The sequence below is a fragment of the Gorilla gorilla genome, chromosome 12 (genome assembly GCF_029281585.2).
Source record: "Gorilla gorilla gorilla isolate KB3781 chromosome 12, NHGRI_mGorGor1-v2.1_pri, whole genome shotgun sequence".
Classification (NCBI taxonomy): Eukaryota; Metazoa; Chordata; class Mammalia; order Primates; family Hominidae; genus Gorilla; species Gorilla gorilla.
In genome coordinates this window covers 32,652,368-32,668,017 of record NC_073236.2, presented here as the reverse complement: position 1 = coordinate 32,668,017, position 15,650 = coordinate 32,652,368, and positions in this window count along the sequence as shown.

Sequence of the window (15,650 nt, the reverse complement as noted above, 5' to 3'; positions counted from 1 at the left end):
TCTGAGGAGTCTTTGACTCCGTCACAGTTATTTCCAGAAAGTGACTTCGCCTGCAAATGTGTTGTGTCTAGATTCTATCCAGCATGACTACCTTGACACTTTCTAAGCTGTGACTGGCATCAGAACTCAACAAAGTGGTCCTGTTGCAAGGTATTTACCCCCTCAAAAATAAAAAGTAATAAAAAGAAAACCTTCCACAGTGCTTGACATTTATGGTTTGGAGAGAAGAACGAACGTGCAGTAGCTGAAGGTAAAATGCACAAATTATTTTTGCAGAGGGTTGACTATTTTCCAGGAATGTGATGGATTGGAATGCCACACTCTTAAAAGCGCTAGGCAAGCTAGTGGAGGTGACTGACTTTGCACTGTCTCCCCTCTCCAAATCTGATTCTAAAGGTCCCACCATAGGTGTACCTCAGTGAGTCATCAAGGAAGAGCAGCCTTTTCTTTTTTATTTTTGAGACAGAGTGTTTCTCTGTCATCCAGGCTGGAGTGAAGTGGCACCATCTCGGTTCACTGTGGCCTCCGCCTCCTGGGTTCAAGTGTTCTCATGCCTCAGCCTCCCAAGTAGCTGGGATTACACATGCATGCCACCATGCCCAGCTAATTTTTGTATTTTTAGTGGAGATGGGGTTTCGCCATGTTGGCCAGGCTGGTTTCAAACTCCTGACCTCAAATGATCTGCCCGCCTCAGCCTCCCAAAGTGCGTGAGCCACTGCACCCTGCCTGAGCAGCTTTTTCCTGAGAGGATTCCAGGATGGTGGTTGTTCCCACCCCTGGCCTTATAGAATCAGGAACAGATCAGGGGAAAGGGGGTCCTTAGAATTTCTGGTCCAACATCACCATTGTACAGATGAGGAGACTAAGGTCCAGAGAAGGGAAAGACTTCTGTAGATCCCACAGGGAGTGAGTGGGAAGGTCTGGATAGGGTCCAAAGTGAGAGCCCACATATAGTCCAGTCTTAGTTATGGCCCACCTGGTGCTACATGTGGGGTTTGGACAACCTTTTCAGCTACACTGAAGCCTCATTAAGGCCTCTGCTACGGGTTGGTGAAAGAAATTGCCCCAGTGTTGGAATAACAAAGATGCTTCCCGTTGTCTATCTGTTCACATGGATTATGGGCCATGGAATACTCCTTCCCTGGAACAGAGAGACAACGTGTGTGAGGATGAGGATAGACCCACAAAGGAGAGAGGGCACAAGGTGCTGTGGGCAAGGCCCCCAGCTGGGGACTGGACCCCAGGCTGTCTGACTCACCATGTGCCCTCTGGGCCCAATTATCCTCATGGTGAAGGGATTGCACTAGATTACAGACTAAGCCAGGTGCAAGGGAGCTGCTTACCGGGCCCCTACCCTCTGGTGGCCCCTGAGGAAGCTCCAAGGGGCCCCGTGGCTCCAGGCTTTCCTAGATCTGCCCCTGGGCTGATGCCTGGACATGTTCCTGAGGAACGGGAAGGAAAGTAATCAGGAGCAGGAGACAAAGAGTGTGGCCTCCACCCCGTCATGAAGGGTCCTTCACAGGAGGACGGTTAGGCTGGGTCTGTCCTCCCAGGCCCAACTTCTTGGGCCAGAAATACCTGTTAGAAATTAAGGTAGAAGCAGACAGATCAGGGCTCACCGGCTCAGAAATGGCTCCACTCCCAGCTGCACTCCTGTTCAGTGAATCCAGGCAGGCTGGATTCTGCTGTTAAAGGATGGGAGAAGCTCCTCAAGAAGCCTCTCTCTAGGCTAAGAAGGGCTGGAGCCTGTGCAGGGGCCCCAGCCCAGGCCCAGGGGTGAGATTTGATATACTGAGGAATGGAGCATCAGCACAAAGCCTGGCTGTAATTCTTCTGTGCCCACCCTAACCCTAACCCTTGTGACCTGGTTGGCCATGGTGAGTCATGCGGAAGTTCAGGGGGTCCCAGGCCAAGGGCTGTGAGGACAGAGTGGAGGTGGCACCTAGGGGCTCAGATAGGGGCTGCTTACAAACTGGTAGGTGAGCATTTCGTGTTAAAGTACCCATATGGCTGTACTAGGGCTTTTCCATGGAAAACGAGTCCTATATTATCATTTATGACTGAGCCAGAGGGGTTCATCCCTGCGATGGGAAGAATATGAATTAACAGCATTGTGACTCTGTACAGAAGAAGAGCCTGAACCCCAAGGAGGGTCAGGGCCTGTCCCAGGCCAGGCAGGGAGACTGGCAGGGCAGGGCAGGGCGGGGTGGAGTAGAACCCTAGGCTGTGCATCTGTGGCATTTGAGGTGCAATTACTGCCTGCTGGGGACAGATCAATGCCTCTAATAGACATGTTTATTTAGGGAATGAAAGGCTCTTTCAACCTTACAGAGGAGGAGTCATGAGGCAGCTGAACAACCCTCCAGCTGACCAAGGCTGGCATCTCAGATCGCATTCCACCTGTCCCATGATGGGATGAAGAAACTGGTGCACTGAACGGGGCTGTTTATTCACCAAACAATGTTTGCAAACCTGCTGAATCATTTTCTTCTTCTTATCACTGTTCTCTCCTTCACAGAGCATGGGGCTCCCTAGTGTGCAGGCTTCAGGCCTTGCAAAACCTGGATCCTCCCTGCTTGTTTTCCTGATTGCTGCTCTTTGGAGGCCCCTGAGTTCCATTCCCAAAGCTCTCCTGAGCAACAAAGCCATTTCTTCCTCCAGCCAAAGACCACCCCTGGAGAGCACAGGAGAGGAAAAGCAATTATTTTCAAAAACTCAAAGGCCTCCTCTTCAGGAAGCCCTGGAGTCCATAGTAAACAAAGTTCCCCATCTTATCTGTGAGAAACCTGAAGGAGGATTTTAAAATTCTGGTCTGCCTGTCAGAGCAGAATACGTGTAAATAGGCAATTTCCTGCAACCTTAAGGCATGCTGGGAGCCAGACACTTACCAAGGTGACATTGGCCCAGGCGCCTGTTCCGTGCTTTGAATGTGGCCCTAGAATCCCTAAACCAAGCCCGAGGGATGCAGAGTTCTGATTAGATCCTGTCTTGTGTCTCCCTAAGGTGTGAAATGCTTGGTTTTAGTGCACCTGAAAAGGTCACTGAGTAAGTGATCTACTGAATCTTTCTATTCTTAAGAGGGGATATAGCAGGAGGCACTGAAAGATGATCCAGGTACAGGTGGGGATACTGAGGCCCAAGAGGGAAAAGGACCACTGCACGTCACAGGGAGTCAGTTGTGAGTCACAGTAACGAATAGTTATTGGTGGTTTACTATGTCCTAATCACTTTACAGGGATTACCTTATTTGAGGCTCATCACACCCACGTGGGGTAACCTACCACTGATTTCTATCTTAGAGGAGGAAACAGAGATTTAGAGAGGTAGGGGTGGTGCTTGGTGCTGGCTACATATTAGACTCATCTGGGGCCTTATATTAATAAGTACTGATTCTGGTCTGATTCTTGAAGGTCCATTAAAAACAAGATTAAAATAAAAAGTACTGGTGCCTAAGCCCCTCTCCTGAGGCCAAGTTGAATTCTCAGGGTAGGCCCTAGCCTTGGGTATAATTTGAGGTGCTCCAGGTGATTCTAATATGTAGCCAGCATTGAGACGATGGGGTTGCAGAATTTGCTCAAGGTTACATGGCCAGTGAGTGGTGGATTCTACCCCGGGAGGTCTGACTCCACTAGGCCTCACCTGAGCATGCTGGAAATCAGTGCAACTCATTACCCTGCAAAAAGTATCTGCTCCCCTTAACATCATCTTCTGTGAGCCTGAAACCTCTAGTACATGCAGCTCTGGGACCACAGGTGTGCTTTCTTTCCTGCTCTAAACTCTCCTGATGGTACCAAATGGATATGATGCAGGGTATTCCTTTGCTATTGTTGCTGTAACAATTGCTACAAATTTCCAGTTCAAAACACACACGTCCAAGGAAAGGTGCAGTGGCTCACACCTGCAATCCCAGCACTTTGGGAGGTGGAGGCAGGTGGATCACTTGGGGCCAGAAGTTTGAGACCAGCCAGGCCAACATGGTGAAACCTCATCTCTACTAAAAATACAAAAATTAGCCAGGCGTGGTGGTGCACGCCCGTAGTCCCAGCTACTCAGGAGGCTGAGTCAGAATTGCCTGAGCCCGGGAGGCAGAGGTTGCAGTGAGCCAAGATCGAGCCACTGCACTCCAGCCTAGGCAACAGAGTGATACTCTTGACTCAAAAACAAAAACCAAAAACCAACCCCTCCCCCCCATCCCACACACACACACACAACCAATCTCTTGCAGTTCTAGAAGTCAGAAGTGTGAAATCAGTTTCACTGGGCCAAATTCAAGGCATCAGCAGGGCCCTGCTCCTTCCTGAGGCTCCAGGAGAGAAGACATTTGCTTGCCTTTCTCAGTTTCTAAAGCTGTTTTTCTTGGATTCCTTATTTCATAGCTCCTTCCCCTCTCGTCTTACTAGTGTTACATTGTCACCTCCTTCTTCTATATCAAATTTCCCCCTCCCTTTTCTTCCCACCCCGCTTCTTTCTCTCTCTCCCATCCCTTCTCCTACTTTGTGAGGACACAGCAAGAAAGGGAGAAGGCAGTCATCTGAAAACGAGGAAGACAGCCCTCACCAGAAACTGACACTGTTGGACCTGAATGTCTCCATTCAAGTTCCACATAACCATCTGTGATCTAACTGAAGGCCATTGGGCCAAAAACATGTTGGTTGATATCAGTTTGGTCTAAAAAAAATTTTTAAAAAAGAATGTTGTAGCCAGCCTCCAAATGGTTCCCAGTGAACCCTGCCTCCTGATATTCCCACCTGCCTGCATTGTGGGGTTCCCTCCCACACTGTATCAGGGATGGTCTGTGTGACCAACAGCATATGGTAGATGTAGTGGCGGTGTGCCCAGAATTGGTGGGTTCTTGGTCTCACTGACTTCAAGAATGAAGCCGTGGACCCTCACGGTGAGTGTTAGTTTTTAAAAGCAGCGTGTCCGGAGTTTGTTCCTTCTGACGTTCGGATGTGTTCGGAGTTTCTTCCTTTTGGTGGGTTCGTGGTCTCGCTGGATCAAGAGTGAAGCTGCAGACCTTCGCAGTGAGTGTTACAGCTTTCAAGGCAGCGCCTCTGGAGTTGTTCATTCCTCCTGCTGGGTTCGTGGTCTCACTGGCTTCAGGAGTGAAGCTACAGACTTTTGCGGTGAGTGTTACAGCTCATAAAGGCAGTGTGGACCCAGAGTGAGTAACAGCAAGATGTATTGCAAAAAGCAAAAGAACGAGGAACCCACACCATGGAAGGAGACTGGAGCCAGTTGCCACTGTGGGCCCGGGCAGCCTGGTTTTAGTCTCTTATCTGGCCCCACCCACATCCTGCTGATTGGTCCATTTTACAAAAAGCTGCTTGGTCCGTTTTGACAGGGTGCTGATTGGTGCCTTTACGATCTCTGAGCTAGACACAAAAGTTCTCCACGTCCCCACTAGATTAGCTAGATACAGAGTGTCCACACGAAGGTTCTCCAAGTCCCCACCAGAGTAGCTAGATACAGAGTGTCAATTGGTGCATTCACAAACCCTTAGCTAGACACAGGGTGCTGATTGGTGTGTTTGCAAACCTTGAGCTAGATACAGAGTGCCGATTGGTGTATTTACAATCCCTTAGCTAGACATAAAGGTTCTCCAAGTCCCCACCAGACTCAGGAGCCCAGTTGGCTTCACCCTGTGGATCCCATACTGGGGCCGCACGTGGAGCTGCCTGCCAGTCCCAGCCGTGCGCCTGCACTCCTCAGCCCTTGGGTGGTCGATGGGACTGGGCGCTGTGGAGCAGGGGGCGGTGCTCATCAGGGAGGCTCCGGCTGCGCAGGAGCCCATGGAGGGGTGGAGGAGGCTCATGCATGGCGGGCTGCAGGTCCACAGCCCTGCCCCAAGGGGAGGCAGCTAAGGCCAGGCGAGAAGTCGAGCGCAGCTGCTGGCCCAGGTGCTAAGCCCCTCACTGCCCGGGGCTTGCGGGCCAGGGGGCCTCCGAGTGCGCGGCCCGCCGAGCCCACGCCCACCTGGAACTCCCGCTGGCCCGCAAGCGCAGCACGCAGCCCCGGTTCTCACCCGCGCCTCTTCCTCCACACCTCCCCCCAAGCTGAGGGAGCCGGCTCTGGCCTTGGCCAGCCCAGAAGGGGGCTCCCACGGTGCAGCGGCGGGCTGAAGGGCTCCTCAAGGGCGGCCAGAGTGGGCGCCAAGGCCGAGGAGGCGCCCAGAGCGAGTGAGGGCTGTGAGGGCTGCCAGCAGGCTGTCACCTCTCAGTGGTATGTCATATCCAAGATTAGATGATGAAAGACTGAGGCCCATCTTGGGCTTTTTTCTCTGATCTCTCACTCCGGGAAGCAAGCTGCCATGTGAGTCTGGAGAGGCCCACCTGGCCAGGAATGGAGGCCTCCCTCCAGGCTGCCAGCATCCCCTTGCGTGCACTTGAAGTGGGTCCTCCAGGCCAGGCAAAGCTTCGGGTGGCTGCAGCCCTGGCTGACAGCTTGATCCAAGTCTCACGAGAGACCCTGAGCCAGAACCAGCCAGCTAAGCCACTCCTGGATCCTGATGCTCAGAAATTGTTGTTTAAAGTTGCTAAGTTGGGGACAATCTATTAGTCAGCAATAGGTAGCTATTACAAGAGATACTTTCAGTCTCTTTTCTAGTATTGGTAATTTTTAGTCCCTCCAATGGGGCACTTTGCCAACTTTTCAGTAACTCAGAGCACTTTTTTCCACTTCCTGGAAGTGTGCAGAGATTCATTTTCTCTTTTAAAAATGTTCAGCTTATTTTCAGCCACTGATCTCTGCATTCCCATGTTCTAATATTAAACAAGGCCAAAAGAGGATGACTTAGAATGAACTGATGTCTGAAAATGAAGAATTTGCTGGGACAAGTGATGTGGCTTATTGGGCTTCACTGACATTGAGGGTGAGGTGCAGAAGGGACCATGAGGACCCTCTGGGCCAGCAGTACTCAGAGGGTGGTCAGAGACCGCCTCTCAAAATCATGGGGACTTGAGGCTCATCCTCAGACATGCCCACTTGGAATCCAGAGGGGTGGATCTTGGAGTCTGCCTCCTTGACGAGGGGCCCCGGGGATTTTCCCCGGTACCCTGACCATGACCCTGACCCCGACCCCGAACCCTGCTGCAGGCCCACTCTTCTCTGTTGTTGAAAGGAGGTCTTATCCGCTCAGGCTGCCATAACAACATACCACACACTAGAGAGCTTAAATAACAGAGTCCACAGCTTAAATTTATTTTCTTGCAATTCTAGAGGCTGCAAGTCCAAGATCGAGGTCCAACAGTGTCAGTTTCTGGTGAGGGCTGTCTTCCTCGTTTCCAGATGACTGCCTTCTCCCCTTCTTGCTGTGTCCTCACAAGGTAGGAGAAGGGGTGGTAGAGAGAGAGAGAGAGAGAGAGAGAAGGAGGGGGATGGGGAGAAAAGAGAGATGGAGCCGCCATCTCATGCATATACATGAGATCCTACGGTTTGGCATATTTTTCACATGAAAAGCAGGATGGTGAAGTGTGTATTCAAAAGAACACTGAATTTCAAGCTTAAAGACCTGGGGTCTCATCTCACTTCTCCACTTAATCTTTTGTGATCCTAACATTTAAAAACCTAATTTTTCTGAGGCTCAATTTCCTGGTCTGTAAATTAGGGATAACAATACTCAACTCGCAGAGTCATGATAAGGACTAAAAGAATGAGAGCCATGGAAGGTGACTAGCACACTCAAGGACATAGACAGGACCTCATCTGTATTGGTTGAGGATAGAGGATGGAGGAGAGAGAATCAGCCCCAGCCTGGGAGCAGTGGGAGCAAAGGCCTGGGGTAGGAAGTGCACGGTAGGGGCGGGGGACTGGGCAGAATGCGGTGGCTAGAGCTTAGAGCGTGTGAGGGGTCAGCAGCTGTGGGCAGGGTCTGCAGGGACTTTGAGGGAGTGATGGGCTCTGCTGTTTATTTGCACACCCACTCGGCTCCCACCCAGATCTGTCCCCCAGACCCCCGACCCTATGCCCAGAGCACTTGTCCTCCTTGCTCTGAGGGGCCCTTGACTGCCTTGGACCCCCTTCCTGTCTCTCCATTTCTCTGCAAGAAAGTGGACCCCTCCTTTGTCTCTTTCCCATCTCTTCTTTGCTGTATGCTAAGGTTAAGCTGGACCAGAACAATCCAGAGACCAATGAGGATGTGAATGGCCAGCCAGAGAGCTGATATCTGTTAAGGCTTTGTCACCCTGTGGCCTTAGCCGTGTTGCTTCTCCTCTCTTGGTGTCAGCTGTTTATTTGCAAAGCCGGGGCTGGACTCGATGAACAGCGCTCAGTCAAAGGCCTTTTGTAGTTGAAATATTCCAGAGTATGCTGTCACTTGGAAATACGTTCTCTCAGGTGAGTGAGTAATAAATGCAACTTAAGAGGCAGACAAAATATATTCCAGCAACAAGCCCAAGGGGGTGGGTAAGGAAAAGGTCTCTGAGGGTGAAAAGGATAAGGACTTCTGGGCTGGGAAACCTCCAAGTTTCCATCTCTTTGTGAGAGTCTGAGTCTGTTACATTTCAAGTCAGCTTCAGAAAGCACTTTCTAACTAGCAAAATGGTCCCATGATGGAAGGCACCACTTGGGGAGAGAATGAGCCCCCTGTCACCAGCATGTGCAAACAGAAGCCAGACAAACCATTGGCAAGGACACTGTAGGATGGAGGTTGTAAACCGAAATGTGTTCAAAGGCCAGGAATATATTTTGAGAGAGAGAGAAGAGAGGCCACATTCACATAACTTTGATTACTGTATATTGTTAAAATTGTTCTATTTTATTACTAGCTATTGTTGTTAATCTTTTACTGTGCCTAATTTATAAATTAAACTTTATTTTAGGTATTTACATATAGGGAAAACCATAAGCTATGTTGAGTTCGGTACTATTGAGGTTTCAGGCGTCCACTAGGGGTCTTGGAATATATTAACACTTTCATCCTACCTGTTCCTAAATCGGGATTATTTTGTAACCTGATGATTACATGTTTATAGTAATTAGCATGTAATTTTATAGTAAATAACGTGTTTATAGTAATTCTCAGATCATTGGATCTGACAGGCAAATTTCTTTTTAAAGCTTGATGTTAAATATATTTTAAAGCGATCATAATTTATCGAATTTTTTTGAAAAAGAGCAATGGGGAGGATAAGGGGGACTACTATAAACAACAGAATATTATTCAGCCTTTAAAAAGAGGGCACTCCTGCCGTTTGTGACAGCACGTATGGGCCTGGGGCACATTATGCTAAGTGAAATAAGTCAGGGAGATGATTCTTATTTGTGAATGTAAAGAGCAGCCCTCTGTGTGTTTAATATACAAGCCCACTTCATCTGCTTTGGTGGATTCTGCATCATTGAGCCATAAGTATGTCAGTGGTTGGATGTCAAGAGCAGATGATGTTGATGACAACTGGACAGGTAGCATCTCCAGTGTGGAATGCTGAACAAAGGGATGATTCACATCCCAGGTGGGACAGAGCAGGACAGTACAAGATTTCATCACGCAGTTTAAAACTTTTGAATTGTTTATTTTTGGAATTTTCTATTTAATACTTTCGTACTATGGTTGACTGCAGGGTAACTGAAACTGTAAAAAGTGAAAACGTGGATAAGGGGGCACTGTTGTACCAAAGTTGCTTTATCCATCTAGCCATCACACAGAAAGACAGATCAATACTGCATGATCTCACTCATATGTGGAATCTTAAAAAGGTGAACTCACAGAAACAGAAACTAGAAGGGTGGTTATACCAGCGGTGAGGGGTAGGGGAAATGGGGCAATATTTGCCGAAAGGTACAAACTTGCAGATGAAAAAGTTCTGGAGACCTAATGTACAGCATGGCTATTATTAACTATACAGTGAATAATATAGGAATGATTCCTTTGTTCAGCATTCCACACTATAGATGCTATCTGTCCACAAGTCATCGACATCATCTGCAACTATAGTTAATAACTATAACTATATAGTCAACAACTATAGTTCATAATCACTAATAACTACTAATTAATAACTAACTATACAGTTAATAAAATTAGCCATGCCTGGCTAATTTTCATCCTTGTTACTGTACAGAATTCCTTAGTGTGACTATACCACAATTAATTCATCCACTCCTGTTGCTGGCCATTTAGGATGTTTCCAGTTTCAGTCTGTTACAAATCATGCTGCCATAAACATTTTTGAACATCTTTTGATGGCTGTGTGTACGCATTTCTGTTGGGTGCATACCTAGGAGTGGAATTGCTGGGTCACCAGGCACGCATGTGTTCTGCTTATAGTAGAAAACGTCAATCAGCTTTTCAAAGGGGATGTATATATTTATACCCTGATAGCTGTGGATGACTTGGATGCTCCAAATTTCCCTGTATTTAAATATTAACCACAAATTTTTAAACACCCTTTGCAGGCCAAATAAAATACAGATTTTATCTGTAGCTGCCTGTTTTCAATCTCTCGAGTGGAGAGAATTCAAATGGCAGAGCAGCTGAGAATTAGACAAGAGCGTTTCCAGCATCTCTTTTTGCTGGAGAGCTCAAAATTGGCTCCAGCAAATGGTTCAAGTCTTTTTGATTCCTCCACTCCCACCCAATACTCGCCCCCAAAGCTTGTAAAACAGGCTTCCCCCTCCCTACTTACCTCCCTAGACCGCCGTGAAGATTTACTAATAAATGTCTGCACATCAGCCAGTGAAGAGAAGCAGGGCTGTAAGTAGACAATAATCATGATACTAATCAGCATCACATCCAAGGGCGTGACTCCATTAAGCCAGCCCTTGCCCCACCACTGACCCCGCTCCATTCAGCTGCTCACGCCACTATTCTGTAAGCAATTTTCAGGCATGTGCTCTGGGCTGGGCCCTCAGTTATAGGCTGGAGACCCAAAGGAGGGCCTGGAAGAGTTCCTGGACTCACCCTCCATGGTACGAAGGAGGAAACTGAGACCCAGGAACAGAAAGGAATCTGCCCAGGTCATAGCACCCTTCAGGCATAGCTAGAGGCTGAAGCCCCTAACTCTAGCTCAGGCTCCTTGTTGTACCTGTGAGGCCCCAGACATTCTCAAAAGGACCCCCCTTTTCCCCTGGCACTGCCTCCCTGCCACTCCCTGTGCCCCCCACTGCCTCTAGTCCCCACCGGTTCCTCTCTTTGCAGCTGCCTTGATGAGAAAGGGATTCTCCCACCCCCTCCCAATTTCCCAGTCCTTTTCTTTCTCCTCAAATCTGTCAGGCTGGCAACCCTATCTGGGTCTCACCGTGCCCACCCTGCCTCTCTGTTTCTGCACTGAGGTCCTCCTGGGTGGAGACTCTTCTGAGGTTCTGGTGTCAGACAGAGCTGGAACTGAATCCTGACCCTGCCTCTCTAACTAGATGTATAACCTTGGGCATGCCAAGGTTAACTTAACCTCTCTGTGCCTCAGTTCTTATATCTGTGAAATGGGGATATCAACAGTACTTATCTCCTAAGGTAGGTATGAAGAATAAATAACATAAAGTGTTTGGAAACCATTGACCTCAAGGCCAGACAGGAGTTTTGAGACCCAGAACGATGAAGGCACCAGTCTGTGGTCACATAGCGTGTCTGTGGAAGAGGCAGGAACTGATCCAGGTCTCCTGGGTCCCAGGTCTAGGCTCCATGCACCACCTTTGAGGGATTTCTGCTGGGCTGCGCAGACCAGTTGGATAGAAGTTTTAAGTCAGGCAGTAATGAGACTAAGCACCAAGAAAGAAGCCCATTTCCAGCCCTGACAAAAGGCTGTTCTCCTTAATGGGAGCCAACCATATACTAGGTGTACACATGCTTTATAGTCATGAACTCTCGTCTTTGCTACAAAGGAGGCAACCACTTTACAGAAGAGAATATTGAGGCTCTGAGAAGTCCACAAGCCCAGTAAGTAGTGGAGCAGAGTGAGAACACAGGTAGGGCGTGTGACTTTGCAAGACACTAGGCTGCCACCTGCTGTGAGATTAGGTTGTTCACCTCTGCATAAACCAGTCCTCAGATAATTGCATGGGTGCTGGAGACTGAAGTGGGTATTGAGATCTCCTTTATTAGAACAGGCAATTGCATCTAGGATAGCCCCTGGGTCCTTACAGAATGACCTTTTCGGAAAACCTCTAGCTTCCCTTCCACATTCTGGCCCCACCACCTTCACCTTTGCCTTTACCTTCGCTGTCAGCAGGGGACTTCAGAGAGATGCACTTGCTGTGGTGTTCGGAATCATATTCTTTTTTTTCTTTTCTTTTTTTTTTTTTTTTTTGCGAGGGAGTGGGGAAGGTCTTTCTACGTTGCCCAGGCTGGCCTCAAACTCCTGGGCTCAAGCAGTCCTCCTGCCTCAGCCTCCCAAATAGGTGGGGAAATCACATTTCCTGTTGCTGAATCCAGATCGCACTCTGCCTGTTTTCCTCACTGGCTTCTGGGCATTTCCCTTCCTGCTCTTGAGCTCAGTTTCCTCATCTGTACACTGACTCAGTGGATCCTTCAAAGCAACCTTGACTCCCAGGCAGCCACACTTTCCCCAACATTTCTACCTGCTCCAGGCAGGTGAGACTCAGCTGGGGGCCAGAAGGAAAGCAATGGATTAGAACGATTCACACCAGGGAGTGAATGGCTGATGCCTCCCTACCACTCCCCTCCTTCCTTATCTTAGCCTTAAAATAAAAAACAAACACACACAAACAAAAACACCAGGGCAGTATCCTGGTGGCATCTTATGTGGACTGAAGAAGAGATGGGAACTAATGAGGAAGACAGGTGAGTGTGGGAACAGAAACCTCCACAGCTTGAGACCAAACCTCAGGCTCTGGAATCAGACAGAGCTGAGCTCAAATCAGTTCTGCCACTGACCAGAATTGTGGCCTTGGCAAGTTCTTGCTCTCTCTGAGTCTCAGTTTCCACATCTGTAAAAGAGAATAACAACCCCTGCCTCTGTGACTTGTAATGACTTTTGAGCAAGATAACACATGCACTGCCCAGCACCGAGCTGCGCTCCTGATGGGTGCAAGGAGGTGTGGAGTCTCCTTCCTTCTTTCCTTGTATCCCACCACAGGATGTAGGCTTCCTCCCACCTCTACCTCAGGATCTGGGTGTGTGGGCCATGAGTAGGGTGGTCTGACCCTGCCATCCAGGATGGGAGTGTGGCAGGTGACCTCCCTCCCAGAAGCCCCTCACCCTACATTCTCTGGCTGGGTGCAGATTTCAGAAGCTGAGGGTTGGCTGTGGGACAGGCCTGGCTCCAGACTACGGGGTGCCAGCCGGGGTGGCAGCAGGAAGCAGCTTGCCTCGAGGCAAGTTTGGCTCAGCCCACTGCTTTGTTTAGCTTCATACACTCAACTCCTCGCTTTTATTTGAAAACCTGAGTGTGATGGGATGGCCTGGCAGCTGGTGAGAAATGTGGGGAGCTGCATCTGGGCAGTGGGAGGCCTGACTGCATGTATGTGACAGCCTGGCCCTCTCTCTGCCTGGGATGGCATTCATTCATTCACTCATTCAGCCATCAAATATCTACTAGGTGCCTGCCATCTCCCAGGCTCTGTGATAAATGCTGGGATCCAGCTGCTGGGCAAGACTGACATGGCCCCTGCTCTCCAGGATCTGGGTGTGTTGGCCGGGAAAGGGCCATTACTCAAAGGAAGCACAAGCTGGTGTAAAGTGGTCAGTGCTCTCAGGGGTGGGCATATACTATCATTAAGGTGTGTAATGGGCATTAACCAGGTGGAAGGGACAGTGACTTTGTTCTGGCCAATCCAATCATCCAACAATGACTTATATCTATTCCGTGCTGGACCCTGTACTAAGCCCTTGATCGAATTGTCACTCTACTCACCGGAAGCTCCTTGAGGGCTGTGCTGAGGAGTAGTTATTCTCCCCTGGAGCTTCCCTGCAAGACCCCAGCTTGATTGTGCAGAAGGGACTCAGATACTGGAACTGGAATTAAAAGCCATGCAGAAAAGCAGAGAATCCTTCTTGGCTGAATAGGGATTTCATGGAGGATCCCAGATTATCACCGGCATTACTTGGAATGCTGGGGAAATGAGAGACTCAGGATCGAGTCCTGATTCTGCTACTCACAGGCTGTGTGACCTCAGGCAAGCCCTTTCCCTCTCTTGTCTTTAATTTCCCCTCTTATACAAGAAAGGGGTTGAAGCAGGTCAACTCCAGAGTCCAGGTCACAGAGCTCAGGACAAGGTCTAGTACAGAACAGGGGCCTGGGAATGCCTATGTCATTTGTCACAAGGGGCCAGATGCAGCCAGGTTTGGGGATGGGACAAGCAGCACTAATTGGTGTCATTAACACTTTCATCCTACCTGTTCCTAAATTGGGATTATTTTGTAATCTGATGATTACATGTTTATAGTAATTAGCATGTAATTTTATAGTAAATAGTGTGTTTATAGTAATTATCAGATCATTGGGTCTGACAGGCAAATTTCTTTTTAAAGTTTGATGTTAAATATATTTTAAAGTGATCATAATTTATTGATTTTTTTTAAAAGAACAATGAGAATATGGCGATAGGTTCTGGGACACATGAGCTAGGATTCTAGATCAAAAAGGAAGCAGAGATTTGCTTCCAAAGAATAGAATGTAGAAAAGGAAATAGCAGCTTCACCATGGAGAAACCTGGCAGACTCCACTTTACCCAAGTGATCCAGGTGAGCCTCCCCAGTGATGTCATGTGGCTATCATGTATCCATTGGTATGATGTAGCCAGAGGGCACTTCATCTCTGTTGAGTGTTTTCCATAAACCTTAACCTGTCTAAGCATGAGAAGAACGTTAGACAAACCCAGATTGGGGACATTCTACAAGATCCCCAGTCAGTCCTCCTTAGAACTGTCAAAGTCATGGAAAACAAGGAAAGACTGAGAAACTATCCCAGACCAGAGGGGACCACGGAGACTCATGACAACTAAATACAATATATGCTGGATGGGATACCAGTGCAAAAAGAGGACATTAATGGGAAGACTGGTGAAATCTAAGTAAAGTCTAGACTTTACTTATTAGTAATGTACCAATATCAAATGTCTTTGTTTTGATGTGTATAGCATGATAATGTACAATGTTAACAATGGAGGAAACTGGATAAGGGGTACATGGAAATTCTCGGTACTATATATGTAAATTTCTTGTAAATCTGAAATTATTCCAAAATAAAATGTTTAATTTTTTAAAAAAAGAAACAGAAAAACATTTGGATACCAAAATTAATAAAGTCATTTGGCAAAAATGAGAAAAGAATGATTAATAAACAAAATACCTTACTTCTTAGAAAATGCCATAGAAAAACTCATTTCATCCTAGTTGATGGGGTTAAGATTTTTAGTAGTTATAAAATTACTGAGAAAAAATTTTGAAACTAAACCAAAATATGAGGATTTGTGTAAAATGTTGTCTTATAACCTCCATGCCTTGGCTTGGTGTTAAAATCAGAGCTGCAGAAGGTGCAGGAAAACAAGGGTCACTAACTCTGGAAGGGTTCCTAAAAGCTTTTTAGAAGAGGGGGCATTTTGAATAGGGTCTTGAAGGATATATAGGAGTTATCAAGCTAACTAGAAAAGATAAGAATAGGAATCCCTGCAATTATATTTAATAATATTTATTGGTTACCTGCTAATTGCCAAGCGCTAGACTAGGCCCTGGGACTTTAGCTATAAATTAAACTGAG